Genomic DNA, 16,681 nt, shown 5'->3' on the forward strand with positions numbered 1-16,681 from the left:
CTGTTGCCTAAGTGCCACAGAAACATTAATAATGGATTTATGATTACTAATGGGGTACTTAAAGTCCAAATGTAAAGACCTCATCAAACTCTTGGTATTTGCATATACATTGCAGATAATTAAGTGACTGATCAGCAATGCTTCCTCTTTGCTGCCGTTGGGGTATTCAAAGATGACAGGCTATTTAAAAATAGTATATTTCTCAGAATTAACTCTGTGCTAAGAATGTCCAGGCCCACATATTTCAGGGTTTATGGAACTTCATTTGCAATACTGCTATATTACACTTTACGCTAAGGTTAACATAAAATAGTTACATTTCATATAAAACCTATAAGTTGTGGGCATAAAGTAATTCGTTGTTTTGCTTCACTTTAGTAAATTTAATGGTCTCTTTTTATCAACCTGAGTTGTTAGCATTTGCTTAAGAATAGCTAGAGAATCTACACTGTTTACAATATTTATTTTATAAAATAATTAACAATATATGAAGATAAAATACAACAAGTTGATGAGGATACTTATTTTGTTCTAAAGTTGGCATATATATTTTTTTAGATTAGTTTGTTTGCTCCTCTTCATTTACTTTAATCTTTGAAAACAGTAACTCTAAATATTTATTTTAATGTTTTAGAGTTTACAATGTATTTGGAAAGGCATTATCTAATGTGAAACTCACAACAGATCTAGAAGCTGAATAACCAATGTCTAGATTTTCAGCTATAAAACATTGTTATTTAAAATCAAATGAGACAGGCACAGTCTATTTTTATTTTCCATTTACATATATTAAACATGTTTTATATAATGCCGACTCAAATCATGTATGGAATCTGAAACAGCAGATAATAATTATTTTCATAGTCTTGATACTACTTTATCAATTGCATGCCTGTTAAATAGCAAAAAACCTCTTCCTTCTGTTCTAAATAAAAAATATGATAATAGAAATTTACTCTGTAGTTTTGTCATTAAATAACCATTCTAAATATTTGTTTAAGTCTTTTCTGAAATGACAAATTTTATTCAGCAGTTGTTTACTGAGCTCTTATTTTGAAACAGCTGAAGGGAATTAAAACATAGCCCGTAAGTATATTATTGGTTTTTTTAAATTACAGGATACTTTTTGAAAACACATTTAACTTCATGATAAATGGGAAACAGGGTTATGGAGCTTATGGTAAAGTGTACAATTTTAAGGATTGTGGAAGCATAGAATTACATGTGTTTTTCAAGGAATGGATGCCATGGCATGCCACAAAATTAATAATCTTATGCAGAATATTGGGAGGGATTTGGGGGAAAATACTGTATATGTAAGTTAGCAACTAGATTTAGAATAAAACTTTGTGTTGAATAAAAAGTACAATCTGGGGGGGCGGAGCAAGATGGCCAAATAGGAGCAGCTCCAGTCTTCAACTCCCAGCGCCAGCGACACAGAAGACCGGTGATTTCGGCATTTTCAACTGAGGTACTGGGTTCATCTCACTGGGGAGTGCCGGACGATCGGTGCTGGTCAGCTGCTGCAGCCCGACCAGCGAGAGCTGAAGCAGGGCGAGGCATTGCCTCACCTGAGAAGCGCAAGGGGGTAGGGAATCCCTTTTCCTAGCCAGGGGAACTGAGACACACAACACCTGGAGAATCGGGTAACTCCCACCCCAATACTGTGCTTTGAGCAAACAGGCACACCAGGAGATCATATCCCACACCTGGCCGGGAGGGTCCCACACCCACGGAGCCTCCCTCATTGCTATCACAGCAGTCTGTGATCTACCGGCAAGGCAGCAGCGAGGCTGGGGGAGGGGCGCCCGCCATTGCTGAGGCTTAAGTAGGTAAACAAAGCTGCTGGGAAGCTCGAACTGGGTGGAGCTCACAGCAGCTCAAGGAAACCTGCCTGTCTCTGTAGACTCCACCTCTGGGGACAGGGCACAGAAAACAATAACAAAGCAGCAGACACCTCTGCAGACGCAAACGACTCTGTCTGACAGCTTTGAAGAGAGCAGTGGATCTCCCAACACGGAGGTTGAGATCTGAGAAGGGACAGACTCCCTGCTCAAGCGGGTCCCTGACCCCTGAGTAGCCTAACTGGGAGACATCCCCCACTAGGGGCAGTCTGACACCCCACACCTCACAGGGTGGAGTATACCCCTGAGAGGAAGCTTCCAAAGCAAGAATCAGACAGGTACACTTGCTGTTCAGAAATATTCTATCTTCTGCAGCCTCTGCTGCTGATACCCAGGCAAACAGGGTCTGGAGTGGACCTCAAGCAATCTCCAACAGACCTACAGCTGAGGGTCCTGACTGTTAGAAGGAAAACTATCAAACAGGAAGGACACCTACACCAAAACCCCATCAGTACATCACCATCATCAAAGACCAGAGGCAGATAAAACCACAAAGATGGGGAAAAAGCAGGGCAGAAAAGCTGGAAATTCAAAAAACAAGAGCACATCTCCCCCGGCAAAGGAGCGCAGCTCATCGCCAGCAACGGATCAAAGCTGGACGGAGAATGACTTTGACGAGATGAGAGAAGAAGGCTTCAGTCCATCAAATTTCTCAGAGCTAAAGGAGGAATTACGTACCCAGCGCAAAGAAACTAAAAATCTTGGAAAAAAAGTGGAAGAATTGACGGCTAGACTAATTAATGCAGAGAAGGTCCTAAACGAAATGAAAGAGATGAAAACCATGACACGAGAAATACGTGACAAATGCACAAGCTTCAGTAACCGACTCGATCAACTGGAAGAAAGAGTATCAGCGATTGAGGATCAAATGAATGAAATGAAGCGAGAAGAGAAACCAAAAGAAAAAAGAAGAAAAAGAAATGAACAAAGCCTGCAAGAAGTATGGGATTATGTAAAAAGACCAAATCTCCGTCTGATTGGGGTGCCTGAAAGTGAGGGGGAAAATGGAACCAAGTTGGAAAACACTCTTCAGGATATCATCCAGGAGAACTTCCCCAACCTAGTAGGGCAGGCCAACATTCAAATCCAGGAAATACAGAGAACGCCACAAAGATACTCCTCGAGAAGAGCAACTCCAAGACACATAATTGCCAGATTCACCAAAGTTGAAATGAAGGAAAAAATCTTAAGGGCAGCCAGAGAGAAAGGTCGGGTTACCCACAAAGGGAAGCCCATCAGACTCACAGCAGATCTCTCGGCAGAAACTCTCCAAGCCAGAAGAGAGTGGGGGCCAATATTCAACATTCTTAAAGAAAAGAATTTTAAACCCAGAATTTCATATCCAGCCAAACTAAGTTTCATAAGTGAAGGAGAAATAAAATCCTTTACAGATAAGCAAATGCTTAGAGATTTTGTCACCACTAGGCCTGCCTTACAAGAGACCCTGAAGGAAGTACTAAACATGGAAAGGAACAACCGGTACCAGCCATCTCAAAAACATGCCAAAATGTAAAGACCATCGAGGCTAGGAAGAAACTGCATCAACTAATGAGCAAAATAACCAGTTAATATCATAATGGCAGGATCAAGTTCACACATAACAATCTTAACCTTAAATGTAAATGGACTAAATGCTCCAATTAAGAGACACAGACTGGCAAACTGGATAAAGAGTCAAGACCCATCAGTCTGCTGTATTCAGGAGACCCATCTCACACGCAGAGACATACATAGGCTCAAAATAAAGGGATGGAGGAAGATTTACCAAGCAAATGGAGAACAAAAAAAAGTGGGGGTTGCAATACTAGTCTCTGATAAAACAGACTTTAAACCATCAAAGATCAAAAGAGACAAAGAAGGCCATTACATAATGGTAAAGGGATCAATTCAACAGGAAGAGCTAACTATCCTAAATATATATGCACCCAATACAGGAGCACCCAGATTCATCAAGCAAGTCCTTAGAGACGTACAAAGAGACTTAGACTCCCATACAATAATAATGGGAGACTTCAACACTCCACTGTCAACATTAGACAGATCAACGAGACAGAAAGTTAACAAGGATGTCCAGGAATTGAACTCATCTCTTCAGCAAGCAGACCTAATAGACATCTATAGAACTCTCCACCCCAAATCAACAGAATATACATTCTTCTCAGCACCACATCGTACTTACTCCAAAATTGACCATATAATTGGAAGTAAAGCACTCCTCAGCAAATGTACAAGAACAGAAATTATAACAAACTGTCTCTCAGACCACAGTGCAATCAAACTAGAACTCAGGACTAAGAAACTCAATCAAAACCGCTCAACTACATGGAAACTGAACAACCTGCTCCTGAATGACTACTGGGTACATAACGAAATGAAGGCAGAAATAAAGATGTTCTTTGAAACCAATGAGAACAAAGATACAACATACCAGAATCTCTGGGACACTTTTAAAGCAGTGTGTAGAGGGAAATTTATAGCACTAAATGCCCACAAGAGAAAGCAGGAAAGATCTAAAATTGACACTCTAACATCGCAATTAAAAGAACTAGAGAAGCAAGAGCAAACACATTCGAAAGCTAGCAGAAGGCTAGAAATAACTAAGATCAGAGCAGAACTGAAGGAGATAGAGACACAAAGAACCCTCCAAAAAATCAATGAATCCAGGAGTTGGTTTTTTGAAAAGATCAACAAAATTGACAGACCACTAGCAAGACTAATAAAGAAGAAAAGAGAGAAGAATCAAATCGACGCAATTAAAAATGATAAAGGGGATATCACCACCGACCCCACAGAAATACAAACTACCATCAGAGAATACTATAAACACCTCTACGCAAATAAACTGGAAAATCTAGAAGAAATGGATAATTTCCTGGACACTTACACTCTTCCAAGACTAAACCAGGAAGAAGTTGAATCCCTGAATAGACCAATAGCAGGCTCTGAAATTGAGGCAACAATTAATAGCCTACCAACCAAAAAAAGTCCAGGACCAGATGGATTCACAGCTGAATTCTACCAGAGGTATAAGGAGGAGTTGGTACCATTCCTTCTGAAACTATTCCAATCAATAGAAAAAGAGGGAATCCTCCCTAACTCATTTTATGAGGCCAACATCATCCTGATACCAAAGCCTGGCAGAGACACAACAAAAAAAGAGAATTTTAGACCAATATCCCTGATGAACATCGATGCAAAAATCCTCAATAAAATACTGGCAAACCGGATTCAACAACACATCAAAAAGCTTATCCACCATGATCAAGTGGGCTTCATCCCTGGGATGCAAGGCTGGTTCAACATTCGCAAATCAATAAACATAATCCAGCATATAAACAGAACCAAAGACAAGAACCACATGATTATTTCAATAGATGCAGAAAAGGCTTTTGACAAAATTCAACAGCCCTTCATGCTAAAAACGCTCAATAAATTCGGTATTGATGGAACGTACCTCAAAATAATAAGAGCTATTTATGACAAACCCACAGCCAATATCATACTGAATGGGCAAAAACTGGAAAAATTCCCTTTGAAAACTGGCACAAGACAGGGATGCCCTCTCTCACCACTCCTATTCAACATAGTGTTGGAAGTTCTGGCTAGGGCAATCAGGCAAGAGAAAGAAATCAAGGGTATTCAGTTAGGAAAAGAAGAAGTCAAATTGTCCCTGTTTGCAGATGACATGATTGTATATTTAGAAAACCCCATTGTCTCAGCCCAAAATCTCCTTAAGCTGATAAGCAACTTCAGCAAAGTCTCAGGATACAAAATTAATGTGCAAAAATCACAAGCATTCTTATACACTAGTAACAGACAAACAGAGAGCCAAATCATGAATGAACGTCCATTCACAATTGCTTCAAAGAGAATAAAATACCTAGGAATCCAACTTACAAGGGATGTAAAGGACCTCTTCAAGGAGAACTACAAACCACTGCTCACTGAAATCAAAGAGGACACAAACAAATGGAAGAACATACCATGCTCATGGATAGGAAGAATCAATATCGTGAAAATGGCCATACTCGCCCAAGGTAATTTATAGATTCAATGCCATCCCCATCAAGCTACCAATGAGTTTCTTCCACAGAATTGAAAAACTTGCTTTGAAAGTTCATATGGAACCAAAAAGAGTTTCCGCATCTCCAAGACAATCCTAAGTCAAAAGAACAAAAGCTGGAGGCACTACGCTACCTGACTTTTAAACTATACCAAAGGCTACAGTAATCCAAAACGGCATGGTACTGGTACTCAAAATGAGATATAGACCAATGGAACAGAACAGAGTCCCTGTGAAATAATACTACACATCTACAGCCATCTGATCTTGACAAACCTGAGAGAAGAAATGGGAAAGGATTCCATTTAATAAATGGTGCTGAAAGGACTACCAGCCATAAGCAGAAAGCTGAAACTGATCCTTTCCTTACTCCTTATAATGAAAAATTAATTCAAGATGGATTAGAGACTTAAATGTTAGACCTAATACCATAAAAATCCTAGAGGAAAACCTAGGTAGTACCATTCAGGACATAGGCATGGGCAAAGACTTCATGTCTAAAACACTAAAAGTAACGGCAAGTAAGCAAAAGCCAAAATTGGATAAATGGGATCTCATTAAAACTAAAGAGCTTCTTACAGCAAAAAGAAACTACCACCAGGAGTGAACAGGCAACCTACAGAATGGGAGAAAATTTTGGTAATCTACTTCCATCTGACAAAGGGCTAATATCCAGAACCTACAAAGAACTCAAACAAATTTACAAGAAAACAAACAACCCCATCAAAAAGTGGGCAGCTGATATGGAACAGACATTTCTCAAAAGAAGACATTCATACAGCCAATATGACACATGAAAAATGCTCATCATCACTGGCCATCAGAGAAATGCAAATCAAAACTACAATGAGATACTCATCTCACACCAAAGCTAGAATGGCTTAATTTCATTAAAAGTCAGAAACAACAGGCTGAGAGGATGCGGAGAAATAGGAACACTTTTTACACTGCTGGTGGATCAAACTAGTTCAACCATTATGGAAAAGCATGATTCCCTCAAGGATCTAGGAACTAGATGTACCATATGACCTAGCCATCCCATTACTGGGGATAATTCCAGTTGATTATAAATTATGCTGCTATAAAGACATATGTACTAATGCATGTTTATTGCAGCACTATCTACTAGCAAAGACTTGAATCAACCCGTAAATGTCCATCATCAGTGACAGATTGATTGAAAAATGTGGCACATATGTACAATTCATGGAATACTATGCAGCCATAAAAAGGATGAGTTTTAGTCCTTTGTAGGACATGGATGAACCTGGAATCCACTATCCTTAGCAAACTATCACAAGAACAGAAAAACTAAACAATCGCGATGTTCTCACTCATAGGTGGAACTAGAAATGAATGAGATTCACTTGACTGGGAAGGAAACATCACACAATCAAATACTCAAGGAGGGGAGGGGGAGGGATTGTAATTGGGAGCTATACCTGATGTGAAATGACGGAAAGCCGGATGGTGCAGCACACCAACAAGGCACAAGCATACATATGTAACAAACTCCTGCACGTTATGCACATGCACCCTACAATCCTTACAGCATAATAATAATAATAAATAAATAAAAAAAAAGTAATAATCTGGGAGAAACATAGAAATATATATTTGTAGTTGCAAAAGTCTTCATTTCTAGCAAAAGTAGAATAGAAGCTATTGCCATATAACTAGATAGGACAGTTTTTCAACAGTTTCAAAAATTTCAACAATTTACAACTCGATATTTTCCTAATAATAAATCTAAATTCCTTATATTGCAATTGAACATTATACCCTTCTTCAGTTGATTGAAAATATAATAAATGCAACCAAAGCCAATCAAATATAGATAGATAGATAGATAGATAGATAGATAGATAGATAGATAGACACACACACATATCACCATCACCACTGCCACCAACATCACAAAACAACAATACCAACAAGACACCAAGAAAGGTAACAAAGAAAATTTATCATTTTATTTCCCCAGTATTTGAGGCCTCTAAATTTAGAAAAACTTTCCCCCATTTGTCTGTGAAAATGTTGCCTTTCTTTGACATACTTATTTTCCCACCTTTCTCATAGATAGCGCAAAGGCTGTGGCCAAGGATACATCAATTGAAAGAGTCCTGACCAGAGTTTGACTGATGCCTTGGAGTCATAGCTATGAAGAAAACATGAATAAGTAATACCTGGCAAACAAAAGGAAATATGGTGCAGGGGGTGTTAGTACATGTAGCAGATTCAAGTTTCTGTCACAGAAATGCTAATAGTACAAATTGCAGAGCATAGTGCACAGGGGTTGTGGGAGAGATTTCCTCTTTTTTCTGACAATATTGTAGATATCAATCTAACAGTGCAGTTTGGAGAGTAATTATTCATCTCTGCTTGTGCTAACTTGATTGGCTCAAAGTTCAGCTATCAAAACAAAACTCAAAGCACATCCATATGATATTTGTGTATAGAATCAAGGTATAAAGCTTATTATTGATTCATTTTTCCTTCTTGGTTAATGTTTCTTGAAACATGAACTTGGTTAATGTTTCCAAACTTTATTGCACACATGAGGCTCAAATGATCTGTCATATTACCTATGCAGGAAATAATAGTTCATTATTTTAATCTGAGTAGCTTCTATGTGATCACAGTGCAGTATCATCTAAATTCTGAACTGCCAGAAGTAAATATAAGAAAAAATAGAATTAAAATGAAACAAAAAAAATATGTATTATTTGAAATTAAATGACTTTTCCAGGCTATCCTTGTGTTCTGCAAGTGTCTAAACTTAAACATTATTTTAAGATAACTGAGGAATTAAAGGTTTAAGGACATTTTTTGTACATTTTGCTGCATACACATAAATAATGACATTTTTTGTTTGTTTTTCCCCTGAACTGAAAAAGAGAGGACATATTTTGAGTGCTTTATTTTCTTTCTCACTTTAAAATTTTCCACCAGGTCAAAAGATCATGATTTTCCTTTCATCTTGCTATTGTCATGTATTTTCAAATTTGACAAAACCAACAGGGAACGAGTGGTTGGTTAACATTCCCAGCAACCTTGAAGAACATATGTTCTATAGCCATTTAATATCAATTTATAGATAAATTTCTATGACAAATGTATTTTTGACAATCAGTCCTTGACAACCCTTGGGTACTGTCTTTAAACTATGACATTTGTAGATGTTAGCTGCCTTTCTTACTGCTGTAAAACCTACTAAGATGTGTAGTAGCAGAAAAATGTTGTGTTCTTGCTAGAATACAAAGAGTTAGACTATCAGTAGAAGATACATTAATAATTAGCTGAATGAAGACTGACATCATGCCATCAAGTAATTACACATTCAGTATACTGTCCTATATGCAGAAAAATAATACATTAATTTTCATCTGACATCTGTCCACTCACTTTTCTATGTACCTTTATAAGTGCTTTGCCAATTTGATTTGGAAGATTCCGGCTTGATATGCTGATTTCATATAATGATGTCCTCTTAAAACTATTTAGACAAATTCATATTACTATTCTGTTGTAGATTGTCTCCTACCTTAAAATGAGAAATTCTCTTATCTTTTCATGTGAGGAGGAGAATTACTGTGTCATGAAATCTTCAGTTTGGAAGGACAAGTTCCATGAAGGGTAAGAAACTACAAAAGACCTTCCAGTATATGAAGTAAAATCTTTATATTATTATTTCAAACCATCCCATTCTGTTTAGTTATAACAAAACAACACTCTATGTTATGCTCATATCATTATCTGGAATAGAACATTCAAGAGACATTGAAATCTTTACACCAGCCCCTCCACCTATAAAAGGAGCAACTCTTCAGTGTATTCCAGAAAATTCATCATTTATTTCTGTAACACCTAACATTCTAAGTAGTACATGCAGATGACTCAAATTCAGATCGTCTTTTAGATGCTCAGCAACTATGGCACAACATTTAAGAGATAATTGGACTAGATTATCTTTCTTTTACTGTCTAAATACATTATCCATGTCCCCCATTGTGTCAACGGACTGAATCAACAAGTGACCTTACCTTCTATCTTCTAGCTGGGTTGCGCCAATGGGAGCGACTAGGAGGAAATTGGAGGATTGTGAAGGAAAAAAGAAACTATTTGTTTTCCTCGCTCTCCCCTGTCAAGTTACTGAAATGTGGTTTTCTTATACCATATATCTTCACTACTGTCGGTATGCCCTCTCTTAGAACTACACTTTACTCATCCTGTTAAAATTTTCTTACAGGTTCCCCTTTGGATAGCCGTATAATAGTTCTTTGGGTATTTTATCATCCACATTGCTGGCCCTCCTAAACACTGCACATGGCACTTTGAATGGTCCCTACATTGTGCTTTCTTTAATTAAACACATTGATATAAATGTTTTATCTCAAAAAGATTCCGACTAAAACACAAGTCTCAAATGTTTACTCCTTACAAAATTAAAGAAAAATATAATGTGTTCTTGAAACCCAGGGCCCTGGTGGTGTAGGCACACGAGGAAATCTCCTGGTCTGCGGGTTGCAAAAACCTTGGGAAAAGCATAGTGTCTTGGCTGGATAGCACAGTCCCTCATGACTTCCCTTGGTCGGGAAACGGAGGCTCCCCTGCTCCTTGCACTTCCCAGGGGAGGTGATATCCCACCCTGTTTCTGCTCGCTCTCTGTGGGCTGAACCCACTGCCTAATCAGTCCCAGTGAAATTAGCAGGGTACTTCAGTTGGAAATGCAGAAATCACCCATCTCCTGCGTTGTTCTCGCTGGAGAGCTGCAGAGGGAAGCTGTTCTTATTCGGCCATCTTGCCAGAAGCCTAATCAATATAAAATAAATAGATTTTTCCTAGGAAGATATAATAATTCTAAATTGTATGCACATAATAAGATAGCTTTAAGTATCTTGAGCAAATGACAGAATTACAAAGTAATATAGGTATTTCTACAATCACAGTGGAGAATATGAACACATTTATTCTAAAATATCACAGGAAAGGCAACCAAAATATAAACAAGAATATAGATCTTACGTATATTGTTAAATGGTTTAACGTAATTAACAAATATAAAACACTGTATGCAATGAGAGAATATACACTATTTTAAGTGCACCTGAAACATTTAACACAACTAATCATATAATGTGTTATAGAGCACAGACAATTCTCTACTCACATGGAGTTTAGTTATAATACAATGCCAAAATACATAGAAACATCATCTAAATTGTTAAAATTAAAAATAGGATTAAAAGTTAAGTATTAAACTTGGTAAAATAGAAAATCACAAGAGAGAAACAGATGGAATTTAAAGTACAAGGAAAATGTGAAATACAAAAGTTTGTTGGATATACCTATAGCAATCTTTAGAAGGAAATTATATATCTTAAATGAATATATTACAAACAGAGTGTGACCAACAGTGTTTTAAGTATTCATCTAAGGAATGTAGAAACAAAAACATAAATCATACCTAAAGGAAATAGAAGAAAGGAAGAACAAAATTTAATGATTTTATAAGATTCATAATAAATTGCCAAAGTCAAATCTTAGTTTCTTGCAAATGAACATACACATACGAGACAAAATTACTCTGAGATAAGCAAAAACAAAAAAAAACAAAAAAAGTAAGCAATATGTGTGAAAGATCATAACTAAAAATCTTATGCATATTGAAAAATGAGGATGTAACAAACATTTTGTTAATTAATTTAAAATTTTAGATAAAAAGCTAAACTAGCTAAACTAAAGCAAGAAAAATATATATAGGCTGAGTACATTCACATCTACTAAAAAATATAAATTTTATAACATTGTGACAAATTTATATCAATAGTGTATGTATTTATATACATATATAATAGTGTTTATGTCTATAAATTAATACATGCATGTATATATTACATACTGACACACACACTAAGAATTTACAAGAAATGAAAATTCCAGTGTTATTAGTATAATGCATAGATATTAAATCAAGTATTAGCAAATATAATCTAGAGATTACATAAAATATAATGCATTATAAACAAGATACATTTATTGTAGTTTAAGCCTAATTTAATATTCAAAATTCAATTAATTTAATATGCTATATTAATATGATGTAGGAGAATTTTAACGTGATCATCTCAATAGATACCATAAAACCATTTCATTAAATACACCTTTCATTTATGTTGCAAACACTTAGCAGTCTGAGAAAATTTACTAATCCTGTTAAAAATATCTTCAAAAAAACATAAAATACAAATATGTAATTAAGAATTATTAAAATATTGGTACCAGATTATGTCCTCTATTAACACTGCTATTTACCATTTACCAAATTTTTCAATAAGGTCAAAAGAAAAAAAAAATCTACTATATAAAATGTAAGAAGCTAAATTGCAAGTATTTTCAGAATATTGATATGGTCTGGCTGTGTCCCCACCTAAATCTCATCTTGAATTGTAGCTTCCATAATTCCCATGTGTTATAAGAGGGACCTGGTGGAAGATAATTGAGTCATAGGGACAATTTCCCCCATACTGTGCTTGTGGTACTGAAAACATCTCACAAGGTCTGATAGTTTTATAAGGGACAACTCCTTTCATTTGGATATCATTCTCTCTCTTGCCTGCCACCACGTAAGATGTGCGTTTTGCCTTCTGCCATGATTGTGAGGTTTCTCCAGGCACATGGAACAGTGAGTTCATTAAACCTCTTTTTATTTATAAATTACCCAGTCTTGGGTAGGTCTTTATAAGCAGCATGAGAACAGACTAATACAAATGTATAATTGGATGCATATAAAATGTAAGAACAAATAGATAATTTAGTCTGTTAATAAGTGGATATAGTGAGGTCTCTGTATGAAAGTAATTTTACTAAAATTAGTTGTATTCCAATATATCAAGAATCGAATAGTAAAAACAAAATATATGAAGGATACCATTTACAATAACACCCAAAAACTGATAAATAATTCAGTAAAAAATTAATTTATATAGAGGCTTGTAATATTGTTTCAAAATACTAAAGTAGAAACTACTCTACACTGGATAACCTTTAGGTTTCTGGTTTAAGGTTAGCTACAAACTGAGTTTGTGAAAAATTTTGGAAATAGAAGTGAAGCTGCAGTCATTATGCTCTGAAAATTGATGTAGGTCCTCAAGGTCTGTTACATCTTAGAAACAACATTACTCACTTACTGGCTTTACTTGCTGTAGAGCAGGACTATTTTTGTATGCAACCACAGGCATGAAAGGTATTAGCTTCTCCTCCAGATAATCTTCATTGTAGATTTTGGAGGCAGTGAGAGACAAGGGTAAACTCTATTATTTTTTTTTTCTCATATGTTCTATATTGACCTTGCTCTATGTGACTCCAATCCAACTTTTCTTCCAGACTGTTGATCCTGCTGACCTAGAGGGATTTCATGGCCACCAACCAAAGCATATGCAACAAATTAATAAAGGCTTCTTCATCAATTCTCAAAATTGAATTATGTCTAATTCTGGTATATTTTTGATTCTACATAACAGGATGAGTGCTGCTTCTCTGAATAGTTTAATGGAAAATAAAAAGGTGCTATAAATAATCTCCAAAACAAAAACTTAAAAATTTCCAAAACAAAAACAAAAACTTAAAAACTCTGAACTAATTATGTGTTAGACTTAAATCTTAATGGCCCTATGGCAAGTACCTTTATTTCCCCTCAATATTTCAGTCAAATGTACAAACTGTAGACTTGTAGCATGTCTTACTCACTGACAAGATTCCATATAGCATTGCTTCTGAAAAAATCTTATTTTACAAAAAAATGAACTGCAGCTATTGACTTATGATCACAGAATTAGCAGTGGTAACAAGTTCCTCATCATGCTGAAGTAGACTCAGATAGAATAATAGATGATGTCTTAAAGATTTATTGAATTGACAGTTAAATTACTCTAAAGTATCAACAAAATTAGCACCACAATTCCATCACTGACATGAGGATTGTGATATTTATTTGAATATCTAAATGACCAGTGCCCCCAAAATGATAAGAAAGAACCAAGCTGAATGACTATTCCCACATGTAAAGACTTATTTTAAAGCTACATCAATTAAAACAGCACGAAGCTGATTAGACCATTGGAACAGAAGCAAATACTCACTTGCACAGATGTTATAACTGATTTATGACAAAAGGAACCCTGTATGGTGATGATGAATATTAATAAGTCAATGGGATGTATTTGATGTATTTATATAAACATAACTTGATTATACGTTGTGTCATAAACAGTAAAGAAATCCAGGTGGATTGAGGATCTAAATATGAAAATTAAAACAACAAAGATTCTACAGTTCATGTGTCAGCTCAGGCATGTAATAAGTTAGAAGTTGTTTTTTATCCTCACAACAAGTAAAAGCTGAACAAACTGATAATTAATCCTTACCTAGACTGATCAGAGAACTGAGGCAGTAGGACACAGCTCTACCCCAAAATTTGGAGAGGTAGGAGAATCTAGAGAATCACATCTGAGATCTGCTTACTTGGAGCAGAAGCTACTGGAACCATAGACTGGTAGGAATACTCAACTGGAAAATTTGAAAAATTAACTGGAGGCCATGTATAGACTAGAGTGAAACTTAGAAACTCCCCAGACATGTGGATTTAGTGGACTAACAAACTTTGGTTTTCATTTTTGGTTTTATTTCCAGGACCCTTACTAGGTTCTAGTAGTGAAGTGAGACAGAGATATTTTTGTGGCTCTGATAAATAGAAGGAATGGGTAACCGTTTTTAAACTATACTTGGAGTATTCTCCATAAAAAGGGCTAGTCTAGTAGTAGTCTAGACTTAGGCAGAGCTTTATTCTACCTCAGGGAAGGGCATCTCTCCCACTCTAGCACTCTCTAGCTTTCCTGACTCACTTAAGGAAATGGAAAAGTAAGAAACACTTTTGAAGTTCATAGCCCAGGGATACAGGCTCACTAAAGGACAGATTTAGTTGCAAGATTACAGAATGCTTTCCATCCCCCACACTTTTATCTCCCCACCAAGAGGGTTCTTGCATGGTAAATGCATAACAAGAGAAAGAGCTTCCAAATACATATTCTCTAAAGCGTACTTTGAGAATCTTAGTGTCAACAAGAGAGATAAAAATAAGGAGACTGACAGGGTTTGGTTCTGTGTCCCCACTCAAATCTCATGTTGAATTGTAATCACCCAGTATTGGAAGTGAGGCCTGCTGGGAGGTGATTTGATCATAGTGGTTGTTTCTAATGCTTTAGCATCATCCCCTTAGTGTTGTCTCGTAATAGAGTTCTTATGAGATCTAGTTGTTTCAAAATGTGTACCATTTCCCCTTTCTCTCTCTCTCTCTCTCTCTCTTGCTCTGCCATGGTAAGATGTGCTTGCTTCCTCTTTGCCTTCCACTGTAATTGTAAATTTCCTGAGGACTCCCAGCCATGCTTCCAGTTATAGTATGTGGAACTTTGAGTCAACTAAACTTATTTTCTTCATAAATTACCCTTTCTCAGTCTCAGGTAGTTCTTTATAGCAGGGTGAAAATGAACTAATACAGAAAATTGGTACCAAAGAAGTAGGGCATTGCTATAAAGAAACCTGAAAATGTAGAAGCAGCTTTGGAAATGGGTAATAAGCAGAAGTTAGAACAGTTTGGAGGACTCAGAAGAAAACATAAAGATAAGGGACAGTTTAGAACTTCCTAGAGAATAGTTGAATGGTTGTGACCAGAATGCTTATAATAATTTGAACAATGAAACCCAGTCTGAAGTGGTCTCAGATGGACATGAGGAACTTACAGGGAACTGAGGTGAAAGTCACTCCTAATATACTTTAGCAAAGAGATTGGTGGCATTATGCCCCTGCTCTAGAGTTCTGTGGAATTCTGAACTTGCGAGAGATGATTTAAGGTATCTAGTGGAAGAAATCTTAAGCAACAGTGCTCAAGATGTGACTTAGCTGCTTCTAAAAACCTATGCTCATTTGAATCGACAAAAAAATTATCTGAAACTGGAATTTATATTTAAAAAGGAAGCAGAGTATAAACATTTGGAAAATTTGCAGCCTGGCCATATTATATAAAAGAAAAATCCATTTTCAGGAAAGAAATTCAAGCTGATTGCAGAGATTTGCATAAGTAAAACAGAGCAGAAGGTTAATATCCAAGAGAATGGGAAAAGTGCCCTGAAGGCATTTCAGAGACCTTTGCAGCAGCCACTCATCACAGACCTGGGGGCCTAGGAGGAAAAAATAGTTTTGTAGGCCAGGCCCAGAGCTCTGCTGCTCTTTGCACAGCTGTAGTTTAGCTGTGGCTAAAAGGAACTAAGGTACAGTTGGAGCTGTTGCTCCACAGAGTGCAAGCCCCAAACCTGTCAATGTTGGGCCTATCGATGCACAGAAGATAAGAATAAAGGCTTTGTCCCTCTACCTAGATTTCAGAGGACATATGGAAATGCCTGGATGCCCAGGCAGAAGTCTGCTGCAAGGGTGGAGCCCTCATTGAGAACCTATTCAAGGGCAGTGAGGAGGGTAAACATGGGGTTGGAGCCCCCACACAGAGTCCTTACAGGGGCACTGCCTAGTGGAGCTGTGAGAAGAGGGCTACCTATCCTCCAGATCCCAGAATGGTAGATCCACTGACAGCTTGCACCATGCACCTGGAAAAAATCACAGGTTGTTTTACTCAACAAGAGCTCATGAAAGCAGCTGAAGGGGC

Source organism: Papio anubis, chromosome 3 (assembly GCF_008728515.1).
Source record: "Papio anubis isolate 15944 chromosome 3, Panubis1.0, whole genome shotgun sequence".
NCBI classification, from domain to species: Eukaryota; Metazoa; Chordata; class Mammalia; order Primates; family Cercopithecidae; genus Papio; species Papio anubis.